General features: G+C 33.5%; 1 pseudogene; it reads left to right on the forward strand.

The window, feature by feature from the left end:
• The first annotated feature begins 13,538 nt into the window (after nucleotides 1-13,538).
• LOC110646101 (embryo-specific protein ATS3A-like) lies at nucleotides 13,539-25,168 on the forward strand (annotated as a pseudogene).

Here is a 25,168-nt window from a genome sequence, read left to right on the forward strand (position 1 = left end):
TGCTGAAGGAGTACATAATCAATACTTGATCTTGAATTCCTCCCACTGGTCCCACCAATGCTCTTGACCTCCTTGAACTTCTTGCAATCCAATATTACATAGTAATCCTTGGCATACCAAGGCGAATTTACAAGAACTTAAATAAATGAAATTACAACCCAAAAATTATTACAAATTTAATAATACATGCCCAAAATAAATTAAAATTAATTAATTAATTTACAATCCCAAAGAAACATAAAAGAAATAAATCCAATCACATTGGTCTTTTATAGTCCATGATCATCCATCATGCATATCACTATTTAACAATTAAATAAAACATAAATACTTAAATTAAATTGAATATCTCATATTCAACTTAACAATCCAGATTTGAATATGATTCAAATAAATTTAAAAAATTTAAATTTGAATCTCATTCAAACAAATTTAAAAATTCAGATTTGAATCACATTCAAACAACTTTAAAAATTCAGATTTGAATCACATTCAAACATTTTTTAAAAAATCATATTTGAATCACATTCAAACATTTTTTAAAAAATCAGATCTGAATTTTATTCAATCAATTTTAAAAAATCAGATTTAAATATGATTCAAACAACTTTAAAAATTCAGATTTGAATCACATTCAAACAACTTTTAAAATTCAGATTTGAATCACATTCAAACAATTTTTAAAATTCTGATTTGAATCATAATTTAATTGTGTGATAAAAACTACTAATTAAACACTTTAATTAGTCAAAGAATAGGCCTTAGATCATACAACAATTGCAGAATTAAAAGCCAAACCTTAAACCACCCATGGAAGCCAAACCATGCGCACCATTGATGGTATTTTTTCAAGTATGCCGCCAACTTGCTTTGCAACCAGCAATAAACTCTTGATCTCATGATCAAACACACAATTAAATCATATAAACATCAATCTAAATGGCAAATATAGTGGCTCTGATACCAATTGAAGGAACGGAAGCGTGAAAAACACAAGTTTATACCATTGAATTAAAAAATTTTCACCTAGGGTCACATGCATCATGCAAGATTTATTTTTATCTATTTGATTTAAATGATAAACAACATATTAAAACTCTTTTAATATGTTTTTGGATCTGTATTTTCCATTTAACATTTTAAAATTAATCAGATTAATTTTAGAACCCTAGATTAAATCAAGAACGATTACACTAACCTCTTGATGCACTGCAGCGTGTCTGCGCCTTTGAGATTCGTCTTCAGGACACCAGATGTTGTTCCTCTAGCTTGTCCACACCAAGAACACCTATGGCAGCCCTTGAATAGCTTCTACAGCTTTTTCTATTAATTAGAAAATCAAGTTCTGCCTTTTAAGAGATTAAAGATGTAAACAGGACACTAGAAACAATTTCTAGTGTTCTTAATTCAAGAGATTGATGGCTAATCTCTTTGAATTGATAAGAGATGAAGAAGAAGAGATAAAAAAAACCCTCAAAGTGGCGTGACAAAGGAGTGTGGCTGCTAGTTGCATTTTATTTTCTCATAACAACACTTAAATAGCTAGGTTAACACATTAAACCCTTGCCACATGTCACCCTTTGATTAGCTCTAGGTTTAAGTGACCCAATCACATTGTGCCAAGTGTCAAACCTATATGTAATCTTGATTTTAATCATCTTACATGATTAAAAACATTTGGCAAGTTTATGTGTTATGCCATGTGTCACCATCTCATGGTGCCACGTGTCACACTGTAAAATGACCAAAATGCCCCTGTGTCTTAATTTTGAGTTCTCAACCCAAGATAATTATTTTTCTTCTTCTAATTAATTTATATCAAATATAAATTAATTAATTAATCTCTATTAATTAATTTCTCATTAATTAAATTCATATTTAAACACTTTAAATATAAATTTAACATATATTATACATCCAATAATCTATATTTGGTTTCAAGTCATGCTAGGGACTTTGCAAACTAATTGCAAATCAAACCTATTTAATTAATCAATTAAACTCTTTAATTAATTAATTAAATCATATTTAATTAGGTGATAACTTGTGTATGTGTGTGACTTACTAGGCTCATCACTAATTGGCAATGAGACATGATATCAACTCTTAATATCATCAGAACTCTTTCTTACCATAAATGATTTCTCTAAATCATTTTATGAACCTCATAGACCATGGTTAACACCTAGCATAACATGCCATGGCCACCCAATTAGTAATAAGGTTTACCTTATATGAACCTATAATCATATGTTACCATGCACTAGAATCTCTCTGTTACAAAATCCCAATTCAAGCTGGAGTCATGGTTTATGTCAAACTCCATTTGCTATGAATATTATGTTCTCTTTTAATTCCAGTTCTTGATTAAAAAGATTTTCTTATCGTAAACTCTTTTACGAATAAATCTATCTGTCTGGCAGAACTTGAAACATCAAGAACAATTAAATGAACATAGGATTTTATCTCTATTTACTTAGAGGAACAGATTCCATCTTGATCAACACCTACCTCCATATATAACTAGTAGGAGCCAACACATGCCCATATACCCATACACAGTACAAGTATGAAAGCAGTATCAAACTCAAACTACCTATATACAAGATAACTGTGCTATCTCAGGTCTAAAGATTATATGCACTGATATGATTTATGACAAAACATTGACAAGAGTAAACTCCATGTGCTTGTCATAAGTGTCACTGGTTCGGCCTACTTATCATTTATAAGTGCCTATCATGTTTGTCATATGGCATGAGACTCACCATTCCATCTTATTTATATCTCATATAAATAACTTGGGAACAAACATGAATACAATCTTTCTGGATAAGTCATGTCCTTATTATGAAGTATCCTCGATTGTGAACCTATTTATGATACTTTGTGCTAGAAATATTGTCACTCATATTCTTAACAACTTAAGAATAATATTTCTAACAAAATATCAATGGACCTTTTCTATTACACATAAATATATTATGTAAACGGAAAAGTGGAAATGCCTTTTATTAATAAAAATATGTACAAGATACATACTAAATGATATGCTCTAGGGCATACTACTAACAGTATTTATAATGTAGATATTCTGAGAATGTAGTTCCACTAACTATGCTTATCTTGCTAGCTCTCTCTTCCCATCGGTAAAAATTATGAAGTAATTATTAATTTTCATAATATGTTAATTAGAAACCTTCAATCTCCTCCCATTGTAATACCCCTATTGGTATAGCCTGGTATATTTCACTGTTCCGGTGACCAGAGTCGGTCCGCACAATTAAGGGGATTAGAACTACACTTAAGTCAATTAGAGAAGCCATAAACACAAATAATTAGTAATGTTCAATTAGTTAAGTATAAATAAGAAAAACAGAACATAAGAGGTTAAACGAGCCGAGAGTCACAACGATGGGTAACCTTCTCGGGAACGACTGCGAAGTCATTTTAAACTCAAATTTCGAACCGTAAAATGTGACGTTGCGGTCCTTAAGACCATTATAATCACAGTGGAAAAGAGAAAATCACGAAAAAGAACTGTTAAGCCAGTCAAATAATTTGGTCAGGGAGCTGGAAGAAATATTGAATTATTAGCAAACCGGGATGAACCGGCGAGGGGCAATTTGGTCAATTGACCCCGAGAGCTGACTCCTGACCTAACTGTCAAATAAAATCGGAGAAAAGAAAATTTCAGAGTCGGGAATTAAATTAAAAAACTAATAGAAAAATAAATTAAAAAAAAAAGAAAAAGAAAAAGTGTAGGGAGATGACATCATGCATGACATCATGCATGATGTCATAAAAGTAATAATTAATAAATTAAATTAAATGGAATTTTGGGGTCTTCCAGAAGACAAAATAAATAAAGAAAAAAAAAGAAAAAAAAATCATTTAGTCATCTTCCTTATCCCATTGCCGCCCCATCTCTCTCTCACCATTCCTTCATCATATTCCACCATTGTTAAGGGAAAGAAAGCTTAAATTTCCCTACTCTCTTCCATAAATTCACAAAGTCCCAACATAAAAAGTTCTCTTTACATGTTGAGGAAGCAATAGAGAGTAAAAAGAAGAAGAAAGACTTGAAAAAAGAGAAGCCTAAAAACCCTCCAAGCAAGGTTAGTAATGCAAACTTTAAATTTTTAGTTTAATTAGTGTATGTATGGCATCAAGAACTTGAAAATAAACTTAAAAAAAAAATATATGTGGGGAGGACCAAACTAAAATTTCAGCCAGCTTGAAGAGGGGATATAATTTGCATGGTTTGATGGATTTAAATGAGTTTAGAAACTTTTATGTAGTTGAATGATTAGGATTAAAGTACTAAATATGATTAAATGTATGAGGATGGTCAATTAGGGTTTTGAACATTAGGGTTTGTGAACCAAAAATGTGAGAAATGAGTAAATGATGTCTTTGACCTATTGTGAAGTGAAAAATGGTCATTTGTGACCAAATGATTTGTATTGGAATGGTTGGAATTAAAGCTAAATTTGGAGGGAGTGTGGTCATGCTGCTGGCAGCATGACCAAGTCAGCTTTGAAGGACCAAAAATAAAATTTTACAAGTCCAATTGATATGGGACCAATTGGGGATGAAAATAGACATAAAATGACACAATTTTCATTTAGGAACTATGCCCAAAAAGTGACCAAAACCTAGTGAACAAATTGACCAAAGTTGGAAAAGTGCAGGCTGCCCTGTACAAACTGACCAAATGAACAGTATTTGTTCATTTGGTCATAACTCGAACTAGGGAGGTCCAAATGACCTGAAATTTTACCAGTAGTTAGATAAGATATAGACCTAAAACTTTCATGAAAAATACAAACCCAAATTCTGCCAGCAACCAAGTCATTTGGCCACCCCAAGTTGGTGACCCAAAACTGCCAACACCAAAATTGCCTAGAAAATCTGGGTTGTGTCCAATCTGGCAGCTATGGTTCAAATGGCCATAACTTGAGCTACAAAACTCCAATTGGAGTGATTCAAAAAGGAGAATAAACTTAAGACAATAGGGAACATTTTCTATAAAGAAAGATTTGCCAAATTTTAACAGTAAAATGACCAATGGAACAGTACAATTAGGGACACAAAAACTGAAAAATTGACAATTTTGCCTAAAGGACTTAAGCTTTGAGAAAATGACCAAAACCAACAAATTTAATGACCAAAATGTGGTATGTGGGTGAAGTTGGAGTTCCCATACCTAATAAGCCTTAAAAAGTCAATAATTTGACTTGAATAGTATAGTGAATAGTAACCCGAAACATAAAAACTTCGAGAATATCAAATTTAGTACATTAAAGCTAGGTAAAAGTGAAGTTAAATTTATTTTTGGATTTATGCTAAGTTATGGTACTAAAACACTGTGAAATTGTCACACCTTACCCCTCTGTAAGGCGTAATATGATCCCGTAGAATACTTAATGAATTACCGAACTTCACCTACCGATAACTCATTAAGTACCCTACAAGGGATTTTAAAACAATTTTCTTATATTTTGGAAGTGGTGAGCATTTTGATAGGAATTAAAAACCATTTATTTAAAGTTTAAATACTAGTAAAAATTTTAGTCCATTTTAATTTTGCCTCAAATTTTATAAAAATTTTGATAGAGTTCCGTTTGTAATTGGAGAAAACAGTTCTTCAAATACCTCAGAAAAACACTTCCAAAAATTTTCACAACTCCCAACCTCCAATAAACCTCAAATCAACTCAATTCAATTCACTTCAAAATAATTCCACAATTCAATCAAAATTTATCATCACAAAATATTTAATAATTTCATTCACATGGCATAAAGTATGAAATTTCCAAGTACAAACATTAATTTACAAAAGGAAATCTAAAAATAATATTATTACAATTTATTTTACAACTGCTCAACTTTACATTGATACATACAACATTCCTATATTTACATCAAAATTAACTATAAGGGTATAAAATAATACCCGTACAAACAGACTGATGTAGTTCTCAAGTCAATAGCAGCTCACTCTGCTGCTTTCTCCTTGCTCTTATCTGCGACAGTAAAATAAGCTATCGCTGAGTATAAAAAAATACTCAGTGGTGCACAATAAAAATTTAAAATGCAATACATAAATCGTTCATTGATGAAACACAATTTGAATACTTCCCAATCACATTTCGCAAATATCAAAGCTCATAATAACACCATTTAATCAATTAATTTATTAAGCACAGTGTTGCCAAAATCATATACACTTAAGCTATGACACAAAATTTCCGATCAATGCCGTGTTGTACACCACGACAAAGCAATCTACAACCCCATTGATCGAAATCAATGAGGGAGGTGGCTAGCTAGCTAATGAGTACTCATCCAATCTCAACCTCAACTGGCCAGCCAGAGAGGGAGGAAAATAAATGATCTCAACCTCATAAATGGAGGAGGAATAATGTGATACTGTCATGCTAAGTGTGAATACAAAATCTATTCAAAACAATTTATTCAAATAATTTATTAGAAATCTAGTAAATTTTTCAAAGTCATATCCACAATCATAAATGGCAACACAATTCATATTTAACTAAAAAAAAAAAATCAAATTTTCAAGAATCATATATTTAAACAAAAATTACTGTGCACAGACCTGACGTGAGTCGCCTCTAGGCCTTGACTCAGTCTCTCAGCGCTTCCAAGTCTTGTTCAGCTGAAACACATAATTTCACAGTGTTTCAGTATCATAAATTAGCATAAATCCAAAAATAAATTTCACTTCATTTTTACCTAGCTTATATGTGCTAATTTCGACATTCTCGAAGTTTTTGTGTTTCGGGTTACTATTCACTACACTATTCAAGTCAAATTGTTGACTTTTAAGGCTTAATAGGTATGGGAACTCCAACTTCACCCACATACCACATTTTGATCATTAAATTTGTTGGTTTTGGTCATTTTCTCAAAGCTTAAGTCCTTCAAGCAAAATTGTCAAATTTTCAGTTTTAGTGCTCCTAGTTGCACTGTTCCATTGGTCAAACTACTGTTAGAATTTGGCAAACCTTCCTTCATAGAAAATGTTTCTTATTGTCTTAAGTTTATTCTCATTTTTGGATCACCCCAATTGGATTTTTGTAGCTCAAGTTATAGCCATTTGAACCAGGGCTGCCGGATTGGAAACAAACCAGATTTTCTGGGCAATTTTGGTGCTGGCAGATTTGGGTCACCAACTTGGGGTGGCCAAATGGCTTGGTTGCTGGCAGAATTTGGACTTGTGTTCTTCATGAAAGTTTTAGTTCTATATCCCATCTAACCACTGGTAAAATTTCAGGTCAATTTGACCTGCCTAGCTCGAGTTATGACTAAATGAACAAACACTGTTCATTTGGTCAGTTTGTATAGTGGCAGACTGCTCTTACTCAACTTTGGTCAATTTGTTCACTAGGTTTTGGTCACTTTTTGGGCATGATTCCTAAATGAAAATTGTGTCATTTTATGTCTATTTTCATCCCCAATTGGTGCCATATCAATTGGACTTGTAAAATTTCAGTTTTGGTCCTTCAAAGTTGACTTGGTCATGCTGCCAGCAGCATGACCATACACCCTCCGAATTTAGCTTCCATTCCAACAATTCAAACACAACTCATTTTGTCACAATTGACCATTTTTAACTTCACAATAGATCAAATACACCATTTACTCATTTCTCCAAATTTTGCCTCAAAACCCTAGGCCTCCAAACCCTAATCACACTAAATTGTTGCATTCAATCACATTTAAGAATTTCAAGCTTAACCATTCAACTAAATAAGGCTTTTAAACTCATTCAAATGCATCAAACCATACAAAATCATGCTCCCCTTCAAGCTGGCCGAAAATTCAATTTGGTCCTCCCCCCATATTTTTATTTCATTTCATTAGTTTCTAAGCTCATTTCAACAACTAATTATGCATTTAAAAAGGAAAATAACAAGTTAACATACTAACCTCTCTTAAAACTTCAATTCTCTATCTTTTGCTCTTCTTTCTTCTTGTAATCTTCTTCTTAAGTTGCAATAACAAGCTCTAGTAAGGTTTGTAGGGGAGTTATGAAGGTTGAGTGAAGGAAAATTGTCACGACCCAACCTATGGGCCGGACCGGCACTAGGACCTGGGCCAGCCTAAAGCCCCCGAGGCCCGTAGTAAGCCTAACTGTTCATTAACCCAACTCTAAGGCCCATTTGGGCCCAATATCAAGAAAACAAACGGACAGAGTCCGGCCATAAAATGGACTTTCCAACGGGGAGTTTTCGACTCACCCGACCTGTAAACATAATAAATACTCAATTGGGGAGCTCAGCTCACCCTCCACATACTCATATCCTCATAAAAATAAATGGGAGCTCAGCTCCCTCATCCAATCCATCAAACATGCATATCATTATACGTTTACAGGTCCAACATGATAATAATATTACAGACCATAATCAAATAAATACTTCTAACACATGCGGAAATTCTAGGAGTAAATAAAATTACACAAATATCGATAAACAACCTGCGAAGGAGAAAAGCAGGTTAACCAAAATAAAATCCTCCTGAAAAATATTGAACAGGAGTGAGCGTTCGACTCAGAGAGTAAAATATCAATTTTAACCATAATCTCTATAACTATCTAAAACTAATGCACCCTGTAGAGTGAAATGCAACATCAACAACATTTTCACATCATAACATCAAAAAGGTAATTTGGAGCACTCACGCACCCTGTAGCATCAATCATAACATATGGGAGCTGATCCCCTATACAGCTCTCTTAAATCCAACCTGGTGCCAGCGAAGAACTCAAGCCGGACTTTCGCTTAATAAACCAAATCGAGGGTCCCAGCGAAGAACTCAAGCCGTGACTACCCCTCGAAGGATCGGGTCCCAGCGAAGAACTCAAGCCGTGACTACCCGTCCTATCCATAGTCCACACCACATCACACGCACGCCAACGCACGCACACTGCTCCAAATTACCACAACAACATCATGGCACTTTAACAGTTATCAATGCATCATAAATCGTGCCTAGAGTTTAACTACATAAATATATGCATATAAGTGATGCATGGGCAGGCTGAACATATAATAATATCGAAATTACAATTAAAATTAATATTTTACTCACAGACTTGACGACAATCACTGTGGCGGCTGGGCGGAGGAAGAAGGCTGTCCCGGCTCACCTGACAATTTTATTACAATCATTTAATAAATTTGACTCAATACAAACAAAGAAAAAGACCAATACGTCCTAAGTCGTGCCGAAAATCCGGCAGAGTCTCCCCTATACCTAGGACCTACCCAACCTGCAAAATGGCTCAAAACACACTTCCATATTTACAATCCATATATACACAGCTCAATCATATCACACAGCCCCTCCTGGGCCCATCAAATCAATCATTCATCACAGTATGTAATATTTCAATTTAGTCTTTATAATTGACCATTTTTGCAAAAACTGCCCAAATAAGCTCTAAAAATTCTAAAACTTTGCCCTGCGGTCCTTAGCAATATTACTAAGCTATTGCAAAAAGAATCATAATTTTCTAAGCTACCACGAATATTTTATGGATTTTTAATCCTATTTAAGCACTAGAAAATTACGAAAAAGCAAGGTTCGGGTTTACCTTTGCCAATTCCGACTTCGGGAACGCGCTCGGGACGTCTGACAATGGGGGGCTAGCCAAAACCTTGGTCCAATTCGGAGACTTTTCCGGTAACGGGTCTGTCTGGCTGGAATTTCACAGACCAGGTCAACTGTCGAATTTTCGCGAATTGAGGATACCTACACGAAGCCCATAACACGGGGGTTAGTACATAAATTTTTCAGAATTTTCTAAGCTCATTAAATGCTCGGAAAAATACTGCGAAGTTCCGTGGGACCCACCGAGAAACGGTGTCGAAAAATTTTAAAATTTATGTCGCCGCGAAGCTCTCGACGAGTGGAGCGTGCTGGTACCCTCAGTTTTCTCGTGGGATTCACGGTTTTCGAGAAATCTAGCCCAAAAGTCGAAATGGGCTAAAATCTTCCCGAGCAAAAATCGGACAAACCGCTCGATGGATTTCGGCGTTCTTGGTGTCTATGGAAAGCTCTCGCCGAGTAGATGATTTTAGACACAAGACCCGGTCCAATTGGTGGCCGGATCGGCCGGATTTTGGCCGGAGAAGCCAAAACGCCGCGCGGGCGAGGGAGGGAATTCGCGCGCGGTTTTCCGGCCGTTACGGCGGCCGGTGGCTGAGAGGTGGGTGGCGGCGCCGATCGGGTGGCGAGGAGGTGGTGGCGGCGGCGGGGAGGAGAGAGAAAGAGAGAAAAGGAAGAGGAGCAGCGCGAGGAAGAAAAAAAGGGAAGGGAGCCGGTCCGATTCGACCAGTTCGATTCGAAATACAAAATTTTGAATTTTTACTCTGCCTCGGGACCGAAAACGAGGTCCAAAAATTCCGAAAAAAATTTTCAGAAAACTCAGAAAAATACGTAGACTCCAAATATATTTTTAGTTTTGCCACGTGGTCTTTAAATTAATTTTTAAAATTCATCAAAGTTTATATTTTCGAAAAATCAAACCCGATTTTTTAAAATCCGAAAAATCTCAAAAAAAATTCTTAAAATTTAAATAAAATTAAAATACCAAAAATGCTCATAAATTTAAAATTTTTGGGGTGTTACAAAAATTAAGCTTAAGTGTAAGCTTAAATGAAGAACTCTCATGGAGGAATTTGGGAAGAGTGAGGCGGCAAAGAGAGGTGGAAGATGACTAAATGTTTTTTTTTTCTTTTCTTTTCTTTTATCTAATTTTGGCTTATGGAAGACCACCAAATCTAAATTAATAAATAAATAAATTAATTTTTTATGGCATCATGCATGATGTCATCACCTTTTTACTTTTTTATTTTCTCCTTTTTTTTTTCTATTAGTTTTTTAATTTAATTCTCGATTCCGAAATTTTTTTTTCTCCGATTTTATTTGACAGTTAGGTCAGGAGTCAGCTCTCGGGGTCAATTGACTAAATTGCCCCTCGCCGATTCATCCCGGTTTGCAAATAATTCTATATTTCTTCCGGCTCCCTGACCTAATTATTTGACTGGCTTAACAGTTCTTTTTCGTGATTTTCTCTTTTCCACTGTGTTCATAAGGTCCTAAGGACCGCAGCGTCACATTTTACGGTTCAAAATTTGAGTTTAAAATGACTTCGCAGTCGTTCCCGAGGAGGTCATCCATCGCCGTGACTCTCGGCTCGTTTAACTTCTTATGTTCTGTTTTTCTTATTTATACTTAACTAATTGAACATTACTAATTATTTGTGTTTATGGCTTCTCAAGTTGTCTTTAGTATGGTTCTAATCTCCTTAATTGTCCGGACCGACATCGGTCACCGAAACAGTGAAATATACCAGGCTATACAAATAGGGGTGTTACAGAAACTGTGTGTTTCAGCTGAAAAAGGCTTGAAAGCTCTGAGAGACTAAGTCAAGGCCTAGAGGCGACTCACGTCAGGTCTATGCACAATAATTCTTGTTTAAATATTTTATTCTCAAAAATTTGAGTTCTGTGATTAATTATGTACTGTGTTGCCATTTTATAATCGCAAATATGACTTTGGAAATTGATCAGATTTCTCATAAATTATTTAAATAAATTGTTTTGCATTGATTTTGTGTTCACACTTAGCTTGACAGTATCACATTATTCCTCCTCCATTTATGGGGTTGAGATCTTTTATTTTCCTCCCTCTCTGGCTTGCCAGTTGAGGTTAAGATCGGATGAGTACTCATTAGCTAGCTAGCCACCTCCCTCATTGATTTCGATTAGTGACGTTGTAGATTGCTTTGTCGTGGTGTACAACACGGCATTGATCGAAAATTTTGTGTCATGGTTTAAGTTGTGTATGATTTTGGCAACACTGTGTTTATTAAATTATTTGACTAAATTGCATTATTCTGAGTTTTGATAATTGTGAAATATGACCGAGAAATATTTAAATTGTGTTTTGGCAATGAATGATTTATGTATTGTATTTCAAATTTTTATTGTGCACTACTGAGTATTTTTATACTCAGCGATAGCTTATTTTGCTGTCGCAGATAAGAGTAAGAAGAAAGCAGCAGAGTGAGCTGCTATTGAATTGAGGACTACACCGGTCTTTTTGTACAGGTATTATTTTATACCCTTGTAGTTAATTTTGATGTAAATATTATAACGCTTTATGTATCAATGTAAAGTTGAGCAGTTGTAAAATAAATTGTAATAATATTATTTTTGGATTTCCATCTGTAAATTAATATTTGTACTTGTGAATTTCATACTTTATGCCTTGTGAATGAAGTTAGTAAATATTTTGAGATGATAAATTTTGATTTGGATTGTGGAATTATCTTGAAGTGAATTGAATTGAATTGATTTGAGATTTATTGGAGGTTGGGAGCTGAGAAAATTATTGGAAGTATTTTTTTTTAGGCATTTGAAGAATTGTTTTCTCCAAATACAAACGGAACTCTGTCAAAATTTTTATAAAATTTGTGACAAAATTTAAAATGGACAAAAATTTTTACTAGTATTTAAACTTTGAATAAATGATTTTTAATTCCTACTAAAATGCTCACCACTTCCAAAATGTAAGAAAATTGTTTTAAAATCCCTTGTAAGGTACTTAATGAGTTATCGGTAGGTGAAGTTTGGTAGTTCATTAAGTATTCTATGGGATCATGTTATGCCTTACATAGGGGTAAGGTGTGACACCCATAATGTTTAAAAATATTTTCACAATGTATTATGTATTTTTCTTGTATTAGTATGTGTGATGCATGCAATATCTATAACTTTGCTAGTATTAACCATGGCTCAATTAGTCATTTATTTTGTATTTTGTGATCTTTTAAGCTAAACATTGGATTATAATGTTGTAATCCTAATAGTATTAGGAGTAAGTTATATTTCAATCGAGATGTATTCGATATTGAAATAAATCTATATATTCGAGTGAAATTCTTATCTAAATCTAATTTATTATGAACTTAAGATATAAATATATGAGATTTGTATATTTAAGAAGTGAGTCTTAATTTGTATATTTAAGAAGTGAGTCTTACTATATATCTTATACTTTTAATTCATGATAAACCAAGTTTGGATAAGAAAAATCATATATTTAAACGAAAGCATTGAAGAGTTGTTAGTATAAATCTGAGTCAAATTTACCATCTCTCTCAAGAACTATCACATCTCCATTACTCCGTATATAAAACACCATTCACAATTTTTATACCATAATTTTCATTTTTCATTCTAGACAAAATTAAAGAGCAAGCTATCAAAAATTGGAGGAAAAAAAAATGCTCTTAAAGATGACTCTCAAAAGAATTATTGTTTCAATTAAATTTTATGCTTCGAGGCCCCTTATATTGAACATTACCTTTTCTAAAACTAAGTTCCTAATCTCAGAGAAATTTAAAGCTGGGTCTACAGCCCAATACAAAGCCTCTAATTTGACCTTGTAATATAGTCTCAAAAAACTAATGATTCATTGGCCTAGTGGTTAATGATAATATGGTCTTAAGAGAGATCCCAGGTTTGAACCTGAGGGGTGTAAGTGTACCATTTGACCCAGGGTCTTACAGCTCGCTATTTGGCCCCCGTGGTTTCCAAGCTATTGCGGGAGTTCAGGGAGTGATTTGTTTAGTTGACTAACAGCTGGGATACACCTTTTGATGACAATAAATGAATAAATAATATATATATATATATATATATATATATATATATATATATATATATATATATATATATATATATATATATATATATATGTAGTCTCAAAAGAAGGTCTAAAGCTCAACTAAAAATCCTAGAGTAAGAGAAGCCAGCAGCTCCCTTATTAGTGTCGTTCAAGCAAAGAAAAGAAGGTCTAAAGCTCAACTAAAAATCCTAGAGTAAGAGAAGCCAGCAGCTCCCTTATTAGTGTCGTTCAAGCAAAGAAAAGAAGGTCTAAAGCTCAACTAAAAATCCTAGACTAAGAGAAGCCAGCAACTCCCTTATTAGTGCCATTCAAGCAAAGAGACGCGGCTGGCCATGCAACATAGGAAAACGCATCCTCAACCAAAGTAACCAGGGCCGTGACATGCTAGAACTACGAGTGCAAATAATAGATAAGAAAAAATTATTAGGTGCACCCGGTATACATGTATCATCTTTTATAATTATGTGGGACTCACTCTCTTTATTATAAGGAGAGCTCACTTTTTTGTGAGAGAAAGAGCACTATTTTTAAGTATTCCCGATGTATCTAATAATTAGCCATAGATAAGGTGCACGGCCATGACAACCGTAAGAACTAAAATCATGGATTCAAGGAAGAAGTAAACATATCATCAAAACATAATGAGCAATGATGACATAAATCGTTCGGCATCCCACTCACGTTTTATCCTCACACCATCGAGATTTTTGATTTCATATGACCCTAGTCAGACAATGAAACCTACAGAGAGCAACAGATCAACTCTTAAAACACCAAATATAATATTTTCCCTTGTCTTGTTTATGAACATAGACCTTACAATCAAATTACGTAAATATTGTGTTAAATTTTTTATATACTATATAATTATGCGATTGTGTATACTTTAAATTTGTATAACTGTTATAATAATTGCATTATTCATTATCCATTTATTGATTGTTTGTTTAATTATTTACTTTGCATTTGCAAATTTACTTTGGCTGCCTATTTCTTAACCAGAGAGCCTTTTTTTTTAATACACTTTAATAGGAAATTTTGATGATGTAAAGAGTTATGAGATTTGGCAAAGATGCTTTACCCTAATAATGAGAAGAGTATCCTCAATAAAGCTATGAGTATGAGTAAAAGTCAAGGAATTACTAAAATAACATTAATCAACAATTAAATACTTGAATTGAGACCAAATGTACAAATTGCATAGTTAAGAATTTAACCTTTTCATTATCGCCAAGGAAAGAATGACTTCTCACAGGCTATAAATTGCATATAAATTAAGGGACACTGACAGAGTGATAAATACTTAAGCTTGCATCTGTGTTTGACCTCAAGAGACCCATATGGAGAATAGCATGCAGAGGTTTGATCTTCACCTGTTGCTTGCTTTGCTTGCCGTACTAGCAGGAGGTGAGAGTCTGCCGCCACAGCAGAAGGTAAAATTTTTCTTTTTGAAACATTTGAGTTTTTTTTTTTAAAACCTCCTCCATCTTCTCTGCATCGAGTTGAATCATTTTGGAATATGATATGATTCGGTTTATCTATCGAGCATATAAGCATAAAGAATCTTTATTAAATTTGGATCAATTTAAGGGTAAAAATGTTATTTTTTTAAAAAGAGTTATTTTTATTTATTTAATTTTTTAGTCAAAAATTTATATTAATCAAGCCAATCTATACAGGTCATTTTTATATCGGAATCACATGAATCGTCAAAATAAACTTTAAATTTCCAAGTGATTTAAGTTCAAATTATTTTGAATTTTATGAAGATTGAAATATTACAAATTGCCGTAAAAATTTTCCACCTCAATCACTAGCATTGCAATTCATAAACCCATATTTGGAATATAGAATTTTATAAGAATTCAATTCAATTAATTTCTTTTTAGGCAATTCTTATATTTGTAATGAAAGAATTTAATTATATTTAATATTAAAGAAATCATCTTCAAAAAAATAAAAATTAATTATGATTGTATGAGAACTCATTAAATATAATAATTTGCTGTAGATATCTTGGAAGGCAAATGATAATTTTGTTTATATATAGTGTACAATGAATGCAGGTGGGAAATTGCAGCTGTACAATGAATGCAGGTGGTACAATAGAAACAACATACACAAAGGGTGCAGTAACCTCAAATCATGTTAGCCTGAGATTTGGTGACACAAAAATCTAATGACATTGTAGTGCACCACTTAAATTCCAAGCATGTAAGAAAGTTGGATCCATTGGAACTACAAGTGCTTGATGATATGCCTAGGAAACCATTCCAAGCTTGCATGGTAGACTAATTTAAAGTCACAGGGCAATGTGTAGAGTCACCAGTTTGCTACTTGTACCTGAAGTTGAGTGGAACAAATGATTGATGATGTAGCTCAACCGCAAGTGCACGGGTCGTTCAAGTAGTATAGAAAAGTTATCGTTTCCTTGAAGAGTTATGTTAATGATTAAATTTTTCATATAAAAATTGACTAATTCAAGCTAATTTTGAAACTCAAGTGATAGATTGATAGAAATGGAAGTGTGAAATCTATATATGCAAAATTAATAATCTAATTACCAATATGAAGATTCAATTAAATTTGTGATAAATTAAAATAAGTTAATTGAAATATGGAAAGAATTAAAATGACAAGCAATTAAACTCGATTAAAATTAACAATGGTAAAAGGGCGATTCTGGAGATTGGGAATTCATATTCAAGTTATTTTGGGATTTTTAAATTGGTTATCCAATCTTATAGAAATTATGGGTTTTAAGGAGATTAATTCTTAAATCATTTGAATACCCTTTCGAGTGAGACAAAGAGTGCCTTAATTAACTTAATCCTACTTTTGTGGAGTTAAAATTAATCAAGACCCATTAGGTTCCTTAATTAATCTGTAAATCCTCTTAATCCTTAGTCTATTTCTAGATCTAAGTTAATCAAGTTCAATTTCTTGATTATCTATCACAGGGTTGTCTCCTTTCGGTGCTTCAACCATGGATTAAGAACAATACTTAATGGGATCCTATACTAAGCATGTCATTAAGCACACAAGAAATGGATAAAACCTCATAAAAACCACAAAATATGGATTACCCAATCAAAAATCTATAAAATATCTCAAATATTACATCTTAACTCCAGAATCTATGAAAAACTACTCACTATCCATAATAATGACAAGAAATTCTAAGTAAATATGGAAATAAAACTTGAAACTATGCTAAGAACTAAGAAATCCAATACAAGAAAAGTAGAAAATTGAGAAGAAAAGAGGAAGAATCCAAATCTAATGCAGAAAAGGGAAGTGACGCCCCTCTTGCTCTATTTTCTGACATTTCCTCTGCCTCTCCCCTTTCTTCCTTCCTTTCTACCCCCCTTCCAAAATGAGATAAGGATACTATTTATATTCCTTTGACAAGTAGCCCTAAAATGGTGTATTTGAGGTGAGGTTCACGTGAGAGAATCTTTCTGCTAGCTCATTATGAAGAGTTGCACAAGTTGTGCAAGCTTCTTATGCAAGTTCTATGCAAAATTGGTGGTTCCAGGTGCTTCCCATGATGTTGCATAAGCTATGCAGGTTGGTTGTGTAGGTTTTTCAAGCTTTGGAGTCCTCTTTGAAACTGCATAAGTGGACTGTATAAGTTATGCAGCTAGTTATGCAAGTTTCGGCAGGTTTGGTGCTCTTTTTGTGATGTTGCATGAGCAATGAGTGAATCTACATAAGTTATGCAGTAACTTATGCAAGTTTCGGCCAAAGTAATTATCTCCTCCATGAAGCTGCAAAAGTAGGGCATGAACCTGCATAAGTCATGCAGGTAAGTCATGCAGATTTCGACAGGTTTAAGAATTTGCTTCTCCTCCCTGTGCAGAACTGCACAACTTGTGCAGCCAGTTATGCATATTTTCGGCTATTTTGCATTCTTCAACTTTCAAGCTTTGTTTTTGACATCTTTGGCTATAGGAATCACTCCTCACTAGCATAATTTCTTTTTAGTCCCTCAAAAATGCCATTTTACCTATAAAATAAAGCAAAAATTATAATTTAACAAAAGAATTGATAATTATGAAAAACTATCTAAATAACTAATAAAATTAGCTAAAAGTGACTAACAAATAAATAAAATGGCCATGAAATTAAACCTAAATGACTATATAAAATGCATGTATCAAATACCCAAAACTCAAATCTTTGCTTGTCCTCAAGCAAACTTTAAAATATAATGCAATTTTAGGGGTGTCTTATCCAAAGAGCTATGAAAGTCTCCTATTAAAGCAACTTAACATACCTTTAGCCATACCAACAATCCATATACCCATCCTTCAAAATGCAAAGAATCTAATGCTTATCCAAGCTTTCACCGCTTAGCCATCAAGTCAATTATCATCCAAAATTCCCAAACCAACCAATCATATGGGAAAGTCATACTCAAAAAGAACTCTAGGACAATCATTGGCCAAAGTGTCTTTATATAGAATGATGGAATTTAATGAATGAATGAATAAATTTCCAATCTCATAGGCAAACTCCCTACTCTTATCTCCACTAATGTAGTAAGTACTATCAAGAGATCAAAGGTCTTTTTAATGATATAATGGGGCTATGGGGTTCAAAATGAGGTTAAAAAGGAAAATGGTAAAAGGGATTCAAAGCATGAGAATATTTTCAATATTGAAAACATAAGGTACACTTTTTTTAATTTTTTAATTTTTTTTCTTTTCTTTTATCTATATATATAAAGAGGAAAGAAATACACAAAAAAAATTTTAAGTGCTAGCATATTTTACAAAATACATAAAATGGGGGGACACTTTGATACTTTAAACTTGTCTATTGTATCTTCTCTTAATGATTGTCCCTAAAAATGCCACCTCCAAACTCATTTCCTTTAATTAGCTTGGGTGAATTTCTTTCAATTTGAATGACAATAGTGAAAATCACATATACTAGCACTTTTACAAGATGACAAGCATTTCTTCTCCCTTTTATTATTATTTTTTTTCTCTCCTTTTTTTTTTTGTGCACCAATTGCTGTGAAGGATTGTTCTCATGAAAGGGCAGGCAGTGTTTAGTCTATTGGCTAGGTAGAAATAAGGGTTTCAAGAAAAATTAGGAATATAAGGGCTCAAAGGGGTTTACAATAGTTAATTTTAATTGGGGAAAAGGTTAAAGGTTTAAAATGAGAAGGTTTAAATCAAAGAATGCCTAATCATCTCTCTTGCAAGTGCAAGCTAGTATTTCGCCTCAAAAGGTTTAGAAAATTTATTCTAGGATTGGTGAGACATCACTTGACTACCTTTTATCCCATAGCTCCCTCTAAGCACTTCTATCTCTAAATGACTAGTTGGGTGGCTTTTTGGCTAAGAAGATATAGGGAAAGGATAAAAACTTCAAAACTGTGCACCTCTTAGGAAACTCGCAATCCACAAACCCAACCAAAGGTAAGCTAGTTCACTCTACTAAGTAGCTCTCATAACTCAAGGGACTTGGTAAAAACTTTATTTCATGAATTCATGGTTCCTAAAAATGAAAAATGCATTAACTAAATATAATAAATTTATATGCAAATTTTCTATATGGCTCTTATATGAAGTATGGTGTGTATGTATGTGTGTATAAAATATTTACAATATGAATGTATGATGTATGTATTGTATGAATGAAATGCACTTAGACTAAAATGCTAAAACAAAAAATTAAGCAAAAATAAGTAAAAATCTTATATACACCCAAGCTCAAAATGGACATTGTCCTCAATGTCAAAATAAATGCAAAGATGGGATAGGATGCAAAAAGTTAGCGCATAAAAGTGCAACAAATTAATAAATCACAAGTAAGGGCTAAAATAAGCAAGTGCATAAAATAGATATGAAATATCTCACTGTGTTAAAATAAAAATAAAGCTTACTTGTCATAGCAATGATGTATATCATGTTGCAAAAAGTGAGAAGAATTTACCTTGAATGAAGAATTGGCAATTGGAAACAATTAAGGTTGAAAAGTTCCTCAACAATGCTATTAAAGTGAATAGATTTCTTAGAAATGAGTTGTTGAATAAGTTAGTGCATGGGCTGTGCAAAAACTATCACAAATAGTAAATTCTGCAGAAATTCTGTAGAAATGTGCATTGTGAACAGTATTTTCTGCACAATTGGTAAGTAGCGGTAAAACTATATAAGCTGTGCACCAAACTGTGCAGTTTTCAGCAGAGTGAATAAAAGAGTATGAACAGTGTTGCAACTTAAAAATGCATTCCAAAAATAGTTGTTGGTGTCTAAAACTTAATTGAAATGAAAAATATCAACTGTATAAACTTCATTAACACCAAAATTAAGACCAAACATGAACAAATACACTATTTTTGCAAAATGAAAGCACCAAATTCTGCTGTAAATAGTAATTTCTGCACAAATATGCATATGAACAATAGCAAATACTGCAGAATTGCTCTTTGAACTGTGTTTTCTGCAGAATTTACCTTATGAACAGTAAATTCTACAGAAATCTCAATTTCTACACTTAATAGGTAATATTAAAATACTAAAAACTATACCAACTCATTCTCATTCAAAGAATACACATTTTAAAGCTCAAAATTTAACCAAATTGGTATTTGCAACATAAAATATTCATCTCAAACATCTAGATTCAAACTCAACACATTAAATCAAAATATACACACCATCTCAATTCTCAATTTCACAAATAAATGAATCATTCAACTCTTCAATCCAAACACACCCTCTCACATCAAACATCAATATCAAAAAAATAAATTGGTTACAGCACCTCAACTACTTATCAAAATGAAAAGCAAGAGATGAACTCCTTTAAATGATGCCTTTTGCACAATTCAAGCTTTTGACAATAACTCTCATTCTTGCTAATTTGAAAAAATATGCTGCATAATAAGCACAAATCAAATTTAAAGCCAAATCAATTATGCAACGTAATAAACACATATTAAAAGAATAGAAAACTCCCTCAATCTGCATTTTCTCATCTTCCATCTAGCAAGCATCTATATAAAAGCAAAATTGGACAATTGTCAAAAATTAAATCTAAAGGTGATTGAAAACTAAGAAAAATAAAACAAATAAAATTAACCAAAACAAAATAAAAAAAAAGAACTTGGGGTGCCTCCCAAGAGCGCTAAGTTATGTTATTAGCTTGACCCTTGTCATGTATGTTAATCAAAAAGTGGTTTCCTTCCATAATAATTGTCATATAACATGACATATGGATCTTGATATAAAGTGCCCTCAAAGATTGGCAAAATTTGAAGCAAATTTGCATGTAGCACGAACAACACTTGGAGTGGAATCACATACTTGGGTTGAATTTCTTTAGCTCATGGAGGATATAAAATGGTGAAGGAGGTATCTGTAACGATCGTGCTCCAACCACTTAGGCAAATTCCATATCGGTAAAGCACAGAGATAGTCTTGGGTTCAAAAAGTAAAAATATATAAAATGGAGGAACTAATCACTAGAGGCACCTTTTGGTGGAATGGCCTGGAGAGTTGGAAGAACTCCAGGGTTAAGCGTGCTCGCTTGAGAGAAATCCTAGGATGAGTGACCTCCTAGGAAGTTTTCCATTCCACCTATGGGACAAAACCGTGAAGCTTATGGCCAAAGTGGACAATTCCTCTAGTGGTTAGAGCCCGATCGTTACAATTTTATTGGATGTCCCCAAAAAGGTCCCTTAGGCAAATCCCACACCGGCAAAGTACGGAGATGGTTTTGGATTCAAAAAGTAATGATATATAAAATGGGGGAACTAATCATTAGAGGCGCCTTTTGGTGGAATGGCCTAGAGAGTTGGAAGAACTCCTGGGTTAAGCGTGCTCGCTTGAGAGAAATCCTAGGATGGGTGACCTTCTGGGAAGTTCTCAATTCCACCTATGGGACAAAACCGTGAGGCTTATGGCCAAAGTGGACAATTCCTTTAGTGGTTGGAGCCCAATCGTTAAAATTGGTATCAGAGCCGCTCGCGTGTCCTCTTGGGCGATGGTGGGGCAAATCTCAGTGAGAATGCTGAGTCCTGAAAGGGGGGGAGAAAGGTCCCTTAGGCAAATTCCACATCGGCAAAGCAAGGAGATGGTCTTGGATTCAAAAAGTAGTGATATATAAAATGGGGAAACTAATCATTAGAGACGCCTTTTGGTGAAATGGCCTGGAAAGTTGGAAAAACTTCAGGATTAAGCGTGCTCGCTTGAGATAAATCCTAGGATGGGTGACCTCCTGGGAAGTTCTCCATTCAACCTATGGGACAAAACCGTGAGGCTTATAGCCAAAGCGGACAATTCCTCTAGTGGTTGGAGCCCGATCATTACAGTATCCATAGGAGAAAAGGGTCTTCCAATGGTGTATGTGTAAGCACCATCATTGAGCTCAAGTTGATGGTTTTATCAATTTCCTCAACTACCAACTTCATTTCTGACTCATTTACATATAAGCCCTCTTCCAATGACCCTCCAAGGATAAAAGAGTTATTTTCTTCAACTTTAAATTTCATTTCTTCTTCAAGTAACTTCTTTTCTTGTGGGAACTATATTGACAACTCATATTCAAGGGATTTTTCTTTTTCTGATTGAGGTTCTGCATCTTCTGCAGATTCAAATTCCCATGAAGCTTTGTCATAGCTAAACTCATTGTCCTCATATTGATTTTTTTGTTCCTCCTCATAACGTCCATTCATCATCTTGATTGATAGCTCATTTTTCTTCATTGATGTTTCAAGATCATCCAATTCAACTACCATTTCTTTAAGTTTCATTCGCTGATCTTCTTGAATCTTCAATAATTGGTTAAAGAAACTTTCAAATTTATCTTTTTCCTCTTCAAGTCCCACTCCTTTCTCTTCTTCAAACTCAAATGGTTGGTGTGAAATATTAGATTGGTAATGGTATGGAGGATATTGGTGACTCTAACCTTGCAATGAAGGGTCCCAATGCCAATGGTATTCAAAATCCGCCATGTCATTCAATAAGTGAATGACATCCTCATGACCTCTTTGAAGAACATGATCACCAGTTGCCCAAGCTCCACAATCTACCCAATTTCTTGTTGCTTCATCCAAACCATTGTAGAAACAAAGAATTAGAGACTGATTTGAAAGGTTATGATTGGAAAATCTCTCTACCATATCATTGAATCTTCCCCAAGTGGCATAGAAGGGCTCCAAGTGTAGTTGAGCAAAACTTGTGAAGACTTATACATGAAAATTAACCTCACAAGATAAGCAAATGAAGACAAAATTAGAAATATAAAAGAAAAATTCAAAAAGAAAGACACAAAGTAAAGTAATAATAAAGAAAATTAGAAAGAAAATGTTCAAATTAACTAAACAATCAAATCATCTAATATCAAACAACAAAATGAAAACAACTAAAAACACAAAGTGAAAAAGATAATAAATAAAAATAACAAACCCAAACAATAGTGCCAAAAACTTGATGTAGCCCAACCGCAAGTGCACGGGTCGTTCAAGTAGTATAGAAAAGTTATCGTTCCCTCAAAGAGTTGTGTTAATGATTGAATTTTTGATATAAAAATTGACTAATTCAAGCTAATTTTGAAATTTAAGTGATAGATTAATAGAAATTGAGATGTGAAATCTATATATGCAAAACTAATAATCTAATTACCAATATGAAGGTTTAACTAAATTTGCAGTAAATTGAAATGAGCTAATTGAAATATGGAAAGAATTAAAATAACAAGCAATTAAACTCGATTAAAATTAACAATGGCAAAAGGGTGATTCTGGAGTTTGTGAATTCATATTCAAACTATTTTGGGATTTTTAAATTGGTTATCCAATCTTATGGAAATTATGGGTTTTAAGGAGATTAATTTTTAAATCCTTTGAATACCCTTTCGAGTGAGACAAAGAGTGCCTTAATTAATTTAATCCTACTTTCATAGAGTTAAAATTAATCAAGACCCATTAAGTTCCTTAATTAATTTGTAAATCCTCTTAATCCTTAGTCTATTTCTAGATCTAAGTTTGTCAAGTCCAATTTCTTGATTATCCATCACAGGATTTTCTCCTTTCGGTGCTTCAATCATGGATTAAGAACAATACTTAGTGAGATCCTACACTAAGCATGTCATTAAGCACATAAGAAATGGAACCTCATAAAAATCACAAAATATGGATTACCCAATCAAAAATTCACAAAATATCTCAAATATTACATCTAAACTCCAGAATCTATGAAAAACTACTCACTATCCATAATAATGACAAGAAATTCTGAGTAAATATAGAAATAAAACTTGAAACTATGCTAAGAACTAAGAAACCCAATATAAGAAATGTAGAAAATAGAGAAGAAAAAAGGAAGAATCCAAATCTAATGCAGAAAAGGGAAGTGACGCCCATGTTACTCTATTTTTTAACGTTTCCTCTGCCTCTCCCCTTTCTTCTTTCCTTTCTACCCCCTTTCCAAAATGAGATAAGGACACTATTTATATTCCTCTGAAAAGTAGCCCTAAAATGGTGTGTTTAAGGTGAGGTTCACATGAGAGAATCTTTATGCCAGCTCATTATAAAGAGTTGCATAAGTTGTGCAAGCTTCTTATGCAACTTATGCAGGTTCCATGCAAAATTGGTGGTTCCAGGTGCTTCCTGTGATGTTGCATAAGCTATGCAGGTTGGTTGTGTAGGTTTTTCAAGCTTTGGAGTCCTCTATGAAACTATATAAGTGGACTGCATAAGTGGACTGCATAAGTTATGTAGCTGGTTATGCAAGTTTCGGCAGGTTTGGTGCTCTTTCTGTGATGTTGCATAAGCAAAGAGTGAATCTGCATAAGTCATGCAATAACTTATGCAAGTTTCGGCTAAAGTAATTGTCTCCTCTGTGAAGTTGCATAAGCAGGGTGTGAACCTGCATAAGTCATGCAAGTAAGTCATACAGATTTCAGCAGGTTTAAGAATTTGCTTATTCTCCCTGTGCAGAACTGCATAACTTGTGCAGCAAGTTATGCATATTTCGGCCATTTTGCATTCTTTAACTTTCAAACTTTGTTTTTGACATCTTTGACTATAGGAATCACTACTCATTGGCATAATTTCTTTTTAATCCCTCAAAAACACCATTTTATCTACAAAATAAAGCAAAAATTACAATTTAACTAAAAAATTGATAATTATGAAAAACTATCTAAATAACTAATAAAATCAACTAAAAGTGACTAACAAATAAATAAAATGGCCATGAAATTAAATCTAAATGACTATGCAAAATGCATGTATCAATTGGCGACCTGGTTTTGCTCAAGTTAGGGTTTCAAAGGAGTCTCATCTTAGCTCAAATTATTTTTATTTTCATAGATACCTTCCTAGGCATGTGTGGCATGGATATGATGTGTGTCACAAGTAGGTCACTCCTTTGGGATCAAACATGTAAGGAAGATCTTTGTAGAGAAGCCAAATAAATAA

This window comes from Hevea brasiliensis, chromosome 1, assembly GCF_030052815.1.
Source record: "Hevea brasiliensis isolate MT/VB/25A 57/8 chromosome 1, ASM3005281v1, whole genome shotgun sequence".
In the NCBI taxonomy this organism is placed as follows: domain Eukaryota; kingdom Viridiplantae; phylum Streptophyta; class Magnoliopsida; order Malpighiales; family Euphorbiaceae; genus Hevea; species Hevea brasiliensis.